Source organism: Mesoplodon bidens, assembly GCF_964165515.1.
Source record: "Mesoplodon bidens genome assembly, chromosome: 1".
NCBI lineage: Eukaryota > Metazoa > Chordata > Mammalia > Artiodactyla > Ziphiidae > Mesoplodon > Mesoplodon bidens.
In genome coordinates this window covers 102394263-102409731 of record NC_138176.1, presented here as the reverse complement: position 1 = coordinate 102409731, position 15469 = coordinate 102394263, and positions in this window count along the sequence as shown.

The following is a 15469-nucleotide window of genomic DNA, read 5'->3' as shown; positions in this document are numbered from 1 at the left end:
GCCTCCGAAACCCAGACACAACAATACGCCAGCCCCTGCTGAGCCTCAGAGAGAAGAGGAAGACCTCTCCTCTGCGTCACAGCTCACTTCTTGTAAGTCCTCAGCTTCTTCTGCGCCTGAACCAACTTTTCCCCAAGTTGAGCAACAGTGGGAGCATAGTTTGTCAGAGAAAAATTCACCCTCCTATATAGGTGTGAATTCTGGCCCTATGGTTCTTACGGTGCAGTTCAAAATTACATTTTCCGAAGTTTGGGTTATATACGTAGTGTTAAACAGTATCATGGGTGGTAAACAAATTGATTACACAATTCACAGTGAACTGTATCAAACCTAGCCTAGTTCTTTTTATTTAAAAAACTTATTTATTTAATTTATTTATTTTTGGCTGCGTTGGGTCTTTGTTGCTGCGCATGGGCTTTCTCTAGCTTCAGCGAGCCGGGGCTACTCTTGGTTGCGGTGCGCGGGTTTCTCACTGCAGTGGCTTCTCTTGTTGCACAGCACGGGCTCTAGGCGCATGGGCTTCAGTAGTTGTGGCATGCATTCTCAGTAGTTGTGGCTTGCAGGCTCTAGAGCGCAGGTTCAGTAGCTGTGATGCACGGGCTTAGCTGCTCCGCGGCACATGGGATCTTCCCCGACTGGGGCTGGAACCCATGTCCCCTGCATTGGCAGGCGGATTCTTAACCACTGTGCCACCAGGGAAGCCCCTAAGTTAGATCTTTTTAGAGTCTTTCCTTCTGTCTAAGAGAAGATTAGGCTTGTACATTTCTTCTGCACTCTTCTCTGAATTCTGCATCTCCAAACAGCTACTCCAAAATAATGCAGGACTCCTTGGAAGCATGGGCGAGTCTGGTTGCTTAACACTCTAAGAAACTTTAGCAGACAGTGAATTACCACCTAGCAGTTATGGCCTTTGTGGAGATAGTGTCATAGTTGATCAGATATCCTTAATCAGATATCCCTAACCTCATTATTTGTCAGGTGCGTCAGTAGGTCCTAAGGAAAGCAGATAATGAGACAGAGTTAGGAGATTTATTGGTGAATAAAACCTATGAAAGATAAAGGGAAAGGATACAGGATTGGGCAGAGAGAGCCTTCAGATCATCATGCAGATCTGACACTTGTAAAAGGAAACGAGGAGGAAGCAGGATGGGGCAGAGAGAGCCTCAGGCCGACACAGATCTGATTAAGTGTCAGCCAACCATCCAGAGCAGATTGCCTGTTAGAGGAGCTCATCTTTGGGCAGAAATGATCAAACTTAGCTTCCCTGCCGTGCACAGTCATTGGATGGGGCTGCTCGGGAGGACCGTGGCGTAAGCCAGAAAGCTGAGGTGGATAATTCCTTGCAGCTGAACAGGATGTTCTTCCCTGAAAAGAGATCTAAGTATGGAATCTCCTTGGCTTCCACAGCAGGGAAATTTCTGTCAGCTGACTTTCCATCAGTTAGAAGACAAGTGAACCTTCAAAAATGTTTTGCTCATCACTTTAGCAAGATCCATTTCCTAACTATTCTCTTCCTCTTTTACTTCTTTCCATCACTACTGCCAGCACTCCACTCCACGCCATTAGTTCTTGCTAGGACTATTGCCGTACTCTCTACTGGTCTTCCCGTACCTACTCTTGTGGCTTCCAGACTGTTCTTCCCACTACATTCAGAGACATCTTTTCAAATACAAGTGTAATTAAAACCCCTAGTAGCTTAGCATTTCTCTTAAAAGATACAGTTAAATTGTTAGCATCATTTTCAAGGTCCTGAGGGTCACTCCCAACCACCTCTTCAGCCTAATCTCATACTCTTCATTCGTTATGCTCTAATATAGTAGCCATCTTTCTATTCCTAGGAAATGTGCCTTCTTTCTTTCAGAGGGCTTTTGCATATGCAAGTTCCTCTGTCTGGGATGCTTTTTGCATTCTTTCCATGTCTGAGAAATACAGCATGGTGCACCTGGCATTTGTTTATTTTCTCCCTGTTCAACATACTCTAGATTTCTTTTTATTTTTTATTTTTTATTTATTTTTATTTTTTTTTGCGGTATGCAGGCCTCTCACTGTTGTGGCCTCTCCCGTTGCGGAGCACAGGCTCCAGATGCGCAGGCTCAGCAGCCATGGCTCACGGGCCCAGCTGCTCTGCGGCATGTGGGATCTTCCCGGACAGGGGCACGAACCCGTGTTCCCTGCATCGGCAGGCGGAATCTCAACCACTGCGCCACCAGGGGAGCCCTAGATTTCTTTTTAAATTAAGCAAAATGTAGGTCAGAGGGCAGCATTTTTTATAAAAATAAAATTAAATATATAGGGAGAGCATAAATAGACATGTAAAATATTGAAGGACAGTATTACCACACAAGTCACATGTAGAAAAAGTTGAATACAATGATTTAAAAGGATAATTTTCAATTATTTTAAATTATTTTTCAGATCACTATAAAGAATAAATTTGCAGCCAATTATTTCTGTGGAACCATGAAAAAAATATGTAGTGTTCTGTGAAAAAAGCAAAATACAAACTGATAAATACAGGACTTCCATTTCTGGCAGTTCAGACAACCAGATAACTGGAAAAACTTCTGGCCGTGTAATATCTAGAAATTTTGAATAAAATAGAATAAATATTCCTTTAAATGCATAGCTGAGAAATATCTCTAAGGGAAAGAGAGAGAGGGAGAGACAGAAAGTAGAGAGAGAATATATTAAAAATTGAACAAATTAGGTGAGATGTATACGGGTGTTCTTTGAATTATTTTTTTACTTTTCTGTGTGCTTGAAATTTTTCAATTAAAATAATTAAAGTAAAACAATAACAAAAATAACAAGATAGGCCCCAAATTCTGAACACAATATCAGGTGATAAAGGGGACAGGATGGGGGTGGGTGATCAAAATGACAGCATTTCAAGGTCATTGTGTTCTACAGAAGGGTAGAGACAACTACTTTCTTTTTTAAAATTTTATTTTGTTTTATTTTATTTTTTTTGACAGTTTTTTGTTTTATTTTTTACTTTCATCACTTTGAATATTTTGTCTCACTACTTCCTGGAATCTCTTGTTTCTAATAATAAGTCATATCATTTCTTACTGGGACCCCCATATACATAATGACTTGTTTTTCTTTTGCCGCTTTCAAGATTTTCTCTTTGCCTTTGACTTTTTAATACATTAACAGTAGTGTGTCTGAGGGTATATCTTTTTTTATGATTCAAACAGAAAGTCACAAAAATTATAATCATCCTCATCAGTTCACTCAGTCCCATGTAATTAATTTTTTTTATCTTGATCTTTTGTTAGCACTTTTATGAATTCATCGGTTTTCCATTAGAGTTCTGAAAATGCTTATTCATTCAGTTCAGCAGTATAGTCAGTTACCAGAAGCCTGTACTTGTCAGAGTCTTTTCCATGAATTCCTTGAAGATGAAACCCTTTTATAGGAACATTTTTGCAAAAGAATCAGAGTACACCCAGAACTGTCTGTAAATGACAAAAGACTTAAAAAGAGACAACTACTTTCTATAGATGAAAATAGAGCATAAAGAAGCTGTACATATTTTCAATTTCTGCTAAGTATGACTTTACAATTTTTAATGTGTTGTTAATCCCAAAGACATTAGGCTCATTTAAATATTCTAAAAGTGGTGAAAGATATGCACACGGACGTTTATCTCAGCACTGCTTATAGTAGCTTCACAAATTGGAAACTGGTACGTGAATTATGATATATATATATTCAGGGTAATACTGTGCAATCATTAATAATGATGGTGATCCCCCATGTTTACTGACTTGAAAAGATTTCAGGCTTATGGCTGAGCAAAATAGGTCACAGAATACACGTAGAAGCTCGTTTACATAAAATCATTTTTATACATCTATGATTATGACAATGGCTGTCTCAGTAACAAGTGACTAGATGATTTCACTTTGTGCTTTACACTTTTCTGCATTTGAATTTGTTAAAATGGGCATAAAAAATAAAAATAGTAAAGCTTTTCTTAAATGTAAATGATCCAATAAATTCCAAGTACTTTTTGCTCTGCCATTTCCACCTGGGCTCTGTTGGCAAAGACGTCTGAAATCACTGTACCTAGAAATGAAGAGAAAGCAGAGACTAGAGCACAGCTGCACCTTCTCCTCTCTTGTAAGCAGTTGAGTCTGCAGTCTAGAATAGGACCTCAACATACACAAAAATGTGTAATGTATTCTTCTTATCTGAAAGTTGGGAATATGTGGCCTATTTCTGTCTGGCTAGGAGATACACACAGAGAAAGGGGTCATCATTTCCCTGGTCCAGTGAAAAAAGGGCTCCTTAAGGCTCACTGCCACTAGATTGGAAAAGCAGCTGTGATCAAATAAGTACCCTAAGGCTATGGAACTCAATATCAAAGAATTCTTCTCAATCCCTTGACTCAAAATGACCCCTCCCTTCACATTCTTTCAATATTGCACCTAATTCATCTACCAGAAAACTTTCCAGTTCCTTCTCAGCAATTCATTCCTGTCTTTTCTAAACCTGGCACTAAGGCACTGCTTCCATCAAGGATTTAGCAAAGTATGCAGATGCACATGTAAGATTTGTTGAGTTATGAGATCCGGGTGCCTCTTGGCCCAAAGATGCACAAAGGTTTGTAGGTGTTATAGGAAATGTGTCTGAGAGTGTAAAAAGCATTTAATATCAAAATGTGTGTCCTGAGCTAAGTGCCTTAGTTGAGCCTCCTGTTTGTACAGTTATGAACATTTATCCAACTCTGGAGGTTTGCAAAGTCCATTTTCAAAATATAATATAGATTTGTAAACATTAAACTCCTGGTGGGAGTGCCGGGTAGGTACTCTCAAGCACTGCAAGTGGGAGTATAAATTTGTACAATCTTTCTGAAAGACAAAAACATTGCTATGGAGGAAATTGTGTCTCCTGTTGAAGCCCTCACCTTCCCCCTGCCCCCCAAGTGTGTCTGTATTTGGAGACGGGCCTATAAGGAGGTAATTAAGGTTAAATGAAGTCATAAGTGTGGGGTCCAATCCAATAAATCTGGTGTCTTTATAAGAAGAGGAAGAGACAACAGAACTGTAAAGGCCATGTGAAGACACAGGGAGAAGGCAGCTATCTAAAAGCCAGGAAGAGCTCTCATCAGAAACCACATTTGCTGGCACCTTGGTGATGGACCTCTGACCTCCAGAATGTTCTGTTGCTTAAGCCACCCAGTTTGTGGTATTTTGTTATGGTAGCCTGAGCAAACTAATACAGGTACCAAAACTTTTTAAAAAAATGCTTAGTCTTTCACACAATTCTACTTCTAGGAATAATCTCTAAAGAAATCATCATGAATATACACAAAAATGTAAGTTCAAGGAGAGTCTTTGCAGTCCTATTTATAATATGAAAAAAATTAGAAACAAATATCCAGGTTCATGTGATTGAATAAATAAAGGTAGATTGAATAAATAAATGATGAAACTCAGTCTTTTAATATGCTGTGGAAAGATATTTAACATGGAAAAGGAGTCATAAACATATTATTAGGTGAAAAAACAAGGTTATAAAATAGTGAATACAATCCAACTATTAGGAAGAAATATTGTTATGCATAGAAAGAAGTGGAGATGGATTTATTTATATAAATATTTATTTTTATACCAAAATATTAAGAATAATAAGGTCAGCATGATAAATTAACCAGCAATTTTTAGTTTCTTCTTTTTGTTTATATATATGGGTTTTCCAAAAAAATCACAGTGAATATGTATTAATAATTTTTGGAATAAGAAAGAAGCCTACAAAGTTCATTAAATTCTTGCAGATATGAGCTTGATAGACTGAAACATCAAGCTGAAAAAATAGGTTGCGGGCTTCCCTGGTGGTGCAGTGGTTGAGAGTCCGCCTGCTGACGCAGGGGACACGGGTTCGTGACCCGGTCCGGGAGGATCCCACATGTCGCGGAGCGGCTGGGCCCATGAGCCATGGCCGCTGAGCCTGCGCGTCCGGTGCCTGTGCTCTGCAACGGGAGAGGCCACAAAAGTGAGAGGCCCGCGTACCACAAAAAAAAAAGGTTGCGTTTAGAGTCAAAACTGTAATTTTTCTGAAGGGAAACAAACTACCTGGATAGCAATCCTCAACTTTCAGGTGATGATAAACTCACCGAGAGCCATCAGTATGATATGACTGCTAAAAAAGTTAATATAATCTTGGGTTGCACGATAGAAGTACAGTTTATCATACTTTGTTTAGTCCACACCTAGAGTATTACCACATTTAAAAAGGATGTCACAATTTAAAAACAGATAAACTGCGTCCATAGGAAAACAACTAAAACAGTGTAGGAACACATGGAGGTTGAATGAGGATGCTTACTTCTCCAGAAAGAGAAGAGGAAGGTTGGACATGGAAGCTGGCAAATAGAGGGCTAGCACATGGAAGATGGAATTGATTTTGTTTTCTATTATGCCCTTGAGAGAAGAACTAGAATAAATCACTATTGGTTATAAGGAGGTAGCTTTCATATTAAATACAAGAAAACTTCCTAACAGTCATTGGTCTATGGTAACAGGATGGGCGGGGGTTGAGTAAGGGGTGAGATAAAGAAGATGTAGAAAGTTGTATATCCAGGTGGGAAATTAGACCAGGTAACCAGTCAGGTTCATTCTACACCCAGGGGTCCAGGTTATTTTTATTTTTTAAATTTATTTATTTATTTAATATTTATTGATGTATTTGGTTGTGTCAGGTCTTTGTTGCAGCATGTGGGCTCCTTAGTTGTGGCAGGCTGGCCTTTAGTTGTGGCATGCATGTGGGATCTAGTTCCCGGAACAGGGATCGAACCCAGGCCCCCTGCATTGGGAGCACGGAGTCTTAACTACTGCACCACCAGGGAAGTCCCCCAGGTTATTTTCAGAGCATGCCTCTGAACCCAGGGGATGGGTCTGTGCTCATAATAAAGAAACACATCTCATACTGCTCAACAGTGACCAGTCAGGCAGCCCAACACCTGCAACTTCAGGCTGTCTCTCCCACTCCATACTGTCAGGCCTGTTTCTGATATATTTGTTTCTTCTTTTTTCCTTCCCCCATAGAAATATTTTTACAAAAATGATTTAAAAAGTATATATATGCTCACTCCAAAACCCCTGCAGGCTCCTTTCTACTCTCCATTTCAGTATTCTTATATATAAGTGATACATCCTATCCCCAGTATGGGATAATTCTTCACTCAGTGATTATATTGGGTGCCTTTCAATGTTAGTACACATACTGGGTGTCTGAAAAGTTGGGAAGTCTAGGATAAATTTATTCTATTTTTTATTGTGCTAGATACACATAAAATTTACCATTTTAACCATTTTTAGGGGTAAAAGTCAGTGGCATTAAGTACATTCACAATGTTGTGCAACTGCATTCATGAAGATACATTTATTCTTAAATAGTATGCTAGTTACAATTTCAAAAAATATGCTCAATGTGTTGTTTTCAACCTTCAGACACCTTTTCAGGTACATTTAAAGCAACAGGTCGAAATGTCAATCTGAATAAACCCACATAAATCTGCTGTTTTCCCTGTGTTTCCAAGCCTTGTAAACACTGTAGTGCCAGAGTCAGGCGGAAGGTAGAAAGGAGTGAACAAGGGCTCTGTAGTCTTGGCTCAAACACTACTGAATATATGACCTTGGGCACATTATTTAACCTATTACTCTATCATTGTTTGACTCTTTTTTCTTCCGACATCCTACTGACCTTCAGAGAGCTTTTCTCTTTTCTCTACTCCAGTAAATATAGCTTTACAAGTGGTTTCAACAGAGACTGGCCTGCGTGGCATAATTTGAAAGATAGCAAGAGAATCACCCATCCAGACCATCTTCCCTAATGGTCTGCTGTGGTGCTTCACATTCCAACTTGACATCACTGCTTTGCTGAGCTGGCCTCATAAGAGTGCAACCCGTGCAGCTGCAGGGTCCTCACAGTTAGAAGGGCCCTGTGCTTGGTCTGATGGTCTGCTGTTCCTGTCTTGAAACTCTTAATTTTGAACAAGGTGCCCTGCATTTTCGTTTTGCCCCGAGACCCACAAATTATGGAGCAAGTCTTGTTCCTTTGGGTGAAAGTGCTGTCCTCAGAAGGGCTTTATTTTAAGAGTGAATAATTTACCTGAAATGCATACCATATCGACACCAGTTAACGCACATTTTGTCACTTTAATTAATATGTTAATTAATTAATTAAGACAGCAGAGATCTGAAGGATTGAAGCATTGAGCCTCCAATTTTTTTTTTTTTTTTTTTGCGGTATGTGGGCCTCTCACTGTTGTGGTCTCTCCCGTTGCGGGACACAGGCTCTGGACGCGCAGGCCCAGCGGCCATGGCTCACGGGCCCAGCCGCTCCGCGGCATGTGGGATCTTCCCGGACCAGGGCACGAACCCATGTCCCCTGCATTGGCAGGCAGACCCTCAACCACTGCGCCACCAGGGAAGCCCAAGCCTCCAATTTTTGATGTGGAGAAGAAGCCTCCATAGGTCCAGAGCATGAATACTGCCTGCACAGGATACCATCAGGGCCTCTGAGAGGCGGGTGGGAGGGGCAGATGAAGGCACTAGACACCGAGGACTTGATGCATTTTTGTTGAATGACAGTACAATTAAATGAGTGAATGAATGAATGAAGAAATGAATGAATGAAAGGTGCTAAGGGGAAGAATGAAGGAGACATGGAACTCAATTTTGGATGTATGTATGTACGTGTTCTATGAGGCATAAACTCAAACATTGGCAGCTCCATCCCCAAGTCAGAGACTTAAACGGTTGCCTCGTCTCTGAGCTATTCTGCCTGTGGCGCGAGCTTCAGTAGAAGCTAAGCGTGCTCCCCTAGTCACAGCAGACAACATCCAGGGCTGGAGAACAAGCTGAAGACAGTGACCGAAGGCATGAGGAGATGACCTGCCTCTGCGGCCGTGTGGCCAGCATGCTGCCCCAGGATCATACTCCACCGTAAGTGTGACAAACTGGCTCAAATAAAATCTCTCTTTGGGTAACTATAAATGCTAGATATCCCCAAAAGAAGGTGAGTCATTTTAGCTAAGGTTGCTGCTGTGAACACAAGTCCTGGTTCCCGTAGTTCCTTTGACCCAGTCTCCTGAAGCAGAAGCAGCTGGGGGAGGCAGTATCCAGAGGGACCCTCCTTTCTTGTCCCCACAAGTTCCCACACATGCTTACACCACGTCTTCTCGTTCGTTGAAGGTGATCCGTGTGTGGGTTCCTTTGATCTTAAACAAGCAAACTAATTTGGAACACCCTACTGTTATAACAAACACCTTACATAGACGAGGTGGAAGCAACCTGAATGTCCATCAGCTGGTGAAAAGGATAAACCGAATGTGGTATACACGTAGAGTGGAATATGATTCAGCCTTAAAAAGGAAGGAAACCTTGTCACAGGCTACAACATGGATGAACCACGAGGACATTACACCAAGTGAGATGAGCCAGTCACAAAAAGACAAGTACTGTAGGATTTCACTTACCCGAGGGATATAAAGTAGTCACACGCACAGAAATACAAAGCAGAACGGTGGTTGTCAGGGGCTGGTGGGGAGGGGAAGTTGTCGAATGGGTACAGAGTTTCAGTTTTGCTGGTTGAAAAAGTTCTGGAGGTCTGTGCACAGCAATGTGAATGTATCAATACTTAACACTACTGAACTGTGCACTTAAAAACAGTTAAGATGGTAGATTTTCTATTATGTATTTATTAACACAATTTAAAAATTTAAACATTATTAGAAAAAAATCTTACATAGACCCTTCAGATCCGGGGACCATTTGATTTCACTGCAGCTGAAACTTTTCTCCTTATACATCTCGATCGTGATGGTTTATACGGTGTCTTTCTCTAAGCCCTTGGGGACAGTTATAGTGGTTACACTGCTGCTAAGCTTTTATAACAAAGAGAACCCTTTTTACTATGTCAAACATGAAATTGGGTTCCCAAATGGTTTCATTTTCAAATCCAAAAGGGATGGTTTAATTTTACATTTGGTTAGTAACACCTTTGGCTTTATAGTTTACAATCATTTTTATATGTTATCTCATTCGATCCTCATAACAGCAAACCTTGGGGAAGATAAGGTAGATATTATTATTTTCACTTCACAGATGAGAAAACTAAGGCTTAGAGAGTACATGTGGCTTGTCATAAGTCACAAATCCAGTTAGTAAATCTGAGTATGGAAACCTAGATCCCCAAACTCCCAGGACAGAGCTCTATGCTATGAAAATAATGAACATAGTAGGTACCAGTTCACATTCATTTTGGCGTCCTTAAAGTTTATATTTTGGTAAAAATCACAATTTCATGAGGAAGCAAATTTATCTCTTCACCATGAGAATCATATCTCTGGAACTTATCAGTTTGGGGAACATGAGAAATAACTAAGACACCTGTGTTCCACTGGTCCCAGTATACTTTAATTGGGGTCAAGTCAAGGACACTTTACAAACTTTTGTAAAGTGATGGCTAATTTACCCTCACTTCTCACAGTACAGAAGGTCAGATCTGGGAGTCTGGGACTGGGCTTTGTCCATTTGAGTCTGGGTCACAGGGAACAGGGCTAAAGTTGAGGGTCATGCTGGGCAAGAACCCTGAGTGGCCGTTCACAATGTGGCCTTGATGCTACCCTCATTCTCCATTCTATGAGTGTCTCTGTCCCAAATGCTGCTTTTTTTTCTTTTTCTAAAAAAATTTCATTGGAGTATAGTTGATTTACAGTGTTGTGTTAATTTCAGGTGTACAGTAAAGTGACTCAGTTATACATATACGTATATATATTCATTCTTTTTCAGATTCTTTTCTCATATAGGTTATCAGAGAATATCGAGCAGAGTTCCCTGTGCTCTACAGTAGGTCCTTGTTGGCTGTCTATCTTATATATAGTAGCGTGTGTATGTTCCTCCCAAGCTCCTGATTTATCCCTCCCCCACTGCCCGCCCCGACGGTTCCCCTTTGGGAACCACAAGTTTGTTTGCGATATCTGTAAGTCTGTTTCTGTTTTAAAAATAAGTTCGTTTGTGTCATTTTTTTTCCGATTAGATTCCACAGATGAGTGATATCATATGATATTTGTCTTTCTTTGTCTGACTTACTTCACTTAGTATAATCTCCAGGTCCACCCAAATGCTTCTGAACTGGCATTTTCCCCCTTCCTACCCAGTTATAATCAGATTAGAATGGAGAAAGTTATCCTCTGTCCCTCTCTGCCCCTTCAGCAGCTAAAGAAGAAAGCAATGGAACTGTCATCAAGGACAGGGTACAAATTTAAACAAACATTCCCTTCTGTTAAAACAACTTAAAAAAACGTCAACATTAGCGTAGTGAGATAGATATACCCTGTGTAATGAGAAAGCAAGCGAACTTGGTTTTGTTGACTTTTTAATTTTTTTTCTTTTGCGGTACGCGGGTCTTTCACTGTTGTGGCCTCTCCCGTTGCGGAGCACAGGCTCCGGACGCGCAGTCTCAGCGGCCATGGCTCACGGGCCCAGCCGCTCCGCGGCATGTGGGATCTTCCCGGACCTGGGCACGAACCCATGTCCCCTGAATTGGCAGGCGGACTCTCAACCACTGTGCCACCAGGGAAGCCGCCGGTCTTGTTGACTTTTAAAAGAGTGTTGATGTTCTCTAAATCAGAAATATTGGGAATTTAAAAGGTATTAGACATAGTTTGGGAAAAGGAAAGTGAGACAAATCTAATTTTCACTAAGTCCTTTAGAATTTGTTTGTTGACCCCGCATTTCTCAGAAGCTTCAGTTTACAAAATTTTCGACCTGCACACAAACCTACTAGATTTGCTCCCAATAATGTCAAGCTCTTCCAGAGCTGGTTTTCTTTGAGAACGAGGTAAATTGTTTGGATGCGCACTGAAAGTTTTAAACAGAAGAGGGCACTAAGTCAGAGAGCATCCAACACCACGCTTACCAGAAATGTGAGAGAGCCAGAGAGAGGAGAGGGAAGGAGGGGCGCACGTGGAGGAGGGAGAGGGAGAAAACCGAAGCGGAAGGATGGAGAGACAACTGATTGATGGGGATTCATAACCAAACCCAATTGCAACTACAAGTCAGGAAGGAAGTGAATATTCATGTGATTTCTCTTTCATGCTAGAAAGCAACAGGGATTTGGTGCAAGGCTTGGGGCTTGAGGTTTTGTGCGTGGTACTCTGAAGAGAAGAGGGTGGCTTGAGAGGACTGAAAGAGGTAGATAGCGTGCTGAATCTAAATGCTACCTGTGAACAAAGTGTTTCTGTAAATTTTGTAAAATTCTATCCTAGAAGGAAAAATACTATACTGTTTTTGTCCACATTGGAATATTCCTTTTCAAATATTTTGGGTAAATTATTGGGAGAAGTGTCAGAGGATTTAGCTTTTCTGGTTAAACCTAAAAAGTAAAACTTCATAAAATGATGGCTTTGGAACAGATTTTGGAGTCATACAGTTCAAGACAAATATCCCAGTATCCCATCATAGGAATAATTTCTTGATTTTTAGGTTGGAGGTTTTCGTTTCCTGGGAAAATTGCCCACATTGTCTTTTACCCCCCTCTCCCCAGGATGTGCAGAAAAGGGTTAACTAAGCTCTTCCTGCTGTAAGAAAGTCTGTCCAGAGCAGCACTGGCCATCGAAAATATAGGGCCAGTTATGAGTGTAATTGTCAATGTTTTAGTAGCCACATAAAAAAAGTAAAAAGAAACAGGTGAAATTAATTGTCTTAGTATATTTTATTTAATTCATTATGTCCAAAATATTATCAAGGCAATATGTCATCAGTAAAAAAACCTATTACTGAGCTATTTTACTTTTTTGGTATAAGTCTTTGAAATCCAGAGTATTTTTTTTTTTTTAATTAATTAATTAATTTATTTATTTATGGCTGTGTTGGCTCTTCGTTTCTGTGCGAGGGCTTTCTCTAGTTGCGGCAAGTGGGGGCCACTCCTCATCGCGGCGCGCAGGCCTCTGACTATCGCGGCCTTTCTTGTTGCGGAGCACAGGCTCCAGACGCGCAGGCTCAGTAATTGTGGCTCACGGGGCTAGCCGCTCTGCGGCATGCGGGATCCTCCCAGACCAGGGCTCGAACCCGTGTCCCCTGCATTGGCAGGCGGATTCTCAACCACTGCGCCACCAGGGAAGCCCTAGAGTATTTTACACTTACAGCGTATGTCAGTTTGGACGAGCCACAGTGAAAGTGCTCAAAAGCTGCATGTGGCTAGTGGCTACTGTATTGAATAGTGCAGATCTGGAACATATTATTTTTTGGTCATGAAAAAATAAGCAACCAATCAGTGAAGTGGCAAATTTAATAATGTGTCTAAAAGATGCACTGCCAGGACTTCCCTGGGGGCACAGTGGTTAAGAATCCGGGACACAGGTTTGATCCCTGGTACGGGAAGATAACACATGCAGCGCAGCAACTAAGCCTGTGCGGCACAGCTACTAAGCCTGTGTTCTAGAGCCCTCGAGCCACAACTGCTGAGCCTGTGTGCTGCAACTACTGAAGCCCGCGCACCTAGAGCCCGTGCTCCACAGCAAGAGAAGCCACCGCAATGAGAAGCCCGCGCACCGCAACAAAGAGTAGCCCCTGCTCGCTGCAACTAGAGAAAGCCCGAGCGCAGCAATGAAGACCCAATGCAGCCAAAAATAAATAAATATAAAATTTTATTAAAAAAAAAAAGCGCTGCCTATCTATAAGTCTAATTCTACCTTTTTTTCAATTGTTTTTATTGTGGTAAAATAAACAGTGTAAAATTTAACTATTTTTAAATGTACAGTCTACCTCAACTTTTAAAATAGTTTGTTGCATAGTTACTAGAATACCAAATATCCTTTTCACTCAGAACACTTACATAGGGAGCTTCCCTGGTGGTCCAGGGGTTAAGACTCCGCTCTTCCCATGCAGGGCATGGGGTTCAATCCCTGGTGTGCTGCAACCAAAAAAAAAAAAAAAAAAAAGATCCCGCATTCCGCAACTAAGATCCCGTGCAGGCAAATAAATAGATATTAAAAAAAAAAAGAATGTTTACATAATTTCCCCCCTCCTGTGCATATAAGAACAAGAAAGTAAAGTTTCAATGTGAAAGTAATATTTTTTTCATTTTCAACAAAATTATTAAACTACTTTTGAAATACAAATTTGGGGAGTCATTTCCCCACTATCTAAGAATCTCATAGACACCAAACTCAAAACCACTAAGGGAAAAGTCTAAGAGACTGGTATCTGAGGAACAATAGCTGCTTTCTAGACTAAAAACAGACGTTAAGGAAAAAATTTATATTAGTTTTGTAAATATTGAAATAGTATTTTAATTATATTGATGATGCTGTTATGGATCTTACATTTCTCTATAAAGATCAACATTTCTTTCACTGATATGGGTTCCTCTATTCTTCTTAAGTAATTAAATACAAATGGAACTAGAATATTCAGAATAGTATAACTCAAACGATCCAGTAAACACATTTTTTTAATTCTATTTTTCATTTCATCTACAATTTTACGTTCAGAACGGAGCGAATTGTATATGAATAATGTGGTATTAACCCTTATTGGAAAAACTTAACTTTTATATTTTCTGAGTTGTATGAACTTAACTTTCCTAAAACTTTTGTATTTTTGAGCCATCTCTCTGTAATTTTTGCTACCTCATGTTGCTCTGTACAGATGACTACGGTTTTTATGGATTCTTTGAACTCAGAATGGTGAAGCAAAATAAGAAATTATTGAACATGCTTGTCTGCTGAGGACACTTTGGTGGTTGCCCCCCCTGCTCCCACCCCAGTCCTTTACTCTGGGCACACCTAGAAGTCAGGTCGCATCAGATTCTTCTGCCCTAGTTACTCCGCAGCCAGGATCGCTGGGTTAAATATATTCTCCCGTTATCTCAGCTGGCTTGAAATAACCTACTGAACTTACACCTAAATACCAGAAAAGTCAGTCTAGAACCAAATAATTTCCTGTACGGTTGTGCATCTGCTTGTCTTTGCTACTAAGTTACCATGTCTCCTTTTTTTCTAGGATGATCTTTAGATACTGGCCATTTCATGGGTTTGCTCTCTTTGTCAATATTTATACTTACCAATGAGTTTTTATATTTGTTACTTCATAAAAATAAAGATTTTTAAAATTTTGCCTAAAGATTTCCCTCAGTAAAGAGAAGGGTATCCTACTCTCCCTTTAGGAGTTTCTTTACCCTCTACTCAGATCTGCCTAAAATCCTGCATTCAGTAAAATAATAAAGTGTAAATGCCTACTGTAAAAGACAGCAAGTGCTTCTTTCCTTTTGCAGGTCCTTCTTCCCTCCCTCCCTCCCTTCTTTTCCTTTCTTTTCTTTTTTAAAATTTATTTTTAATTTTATTTTTTCCAGTTTTATTGAAATATAATTGACATATAACATTGTATAATCTTAAGGTGTACTACATAATGATTTGATATATGTATATATTGCATCTTTCTTTTTCTACTCT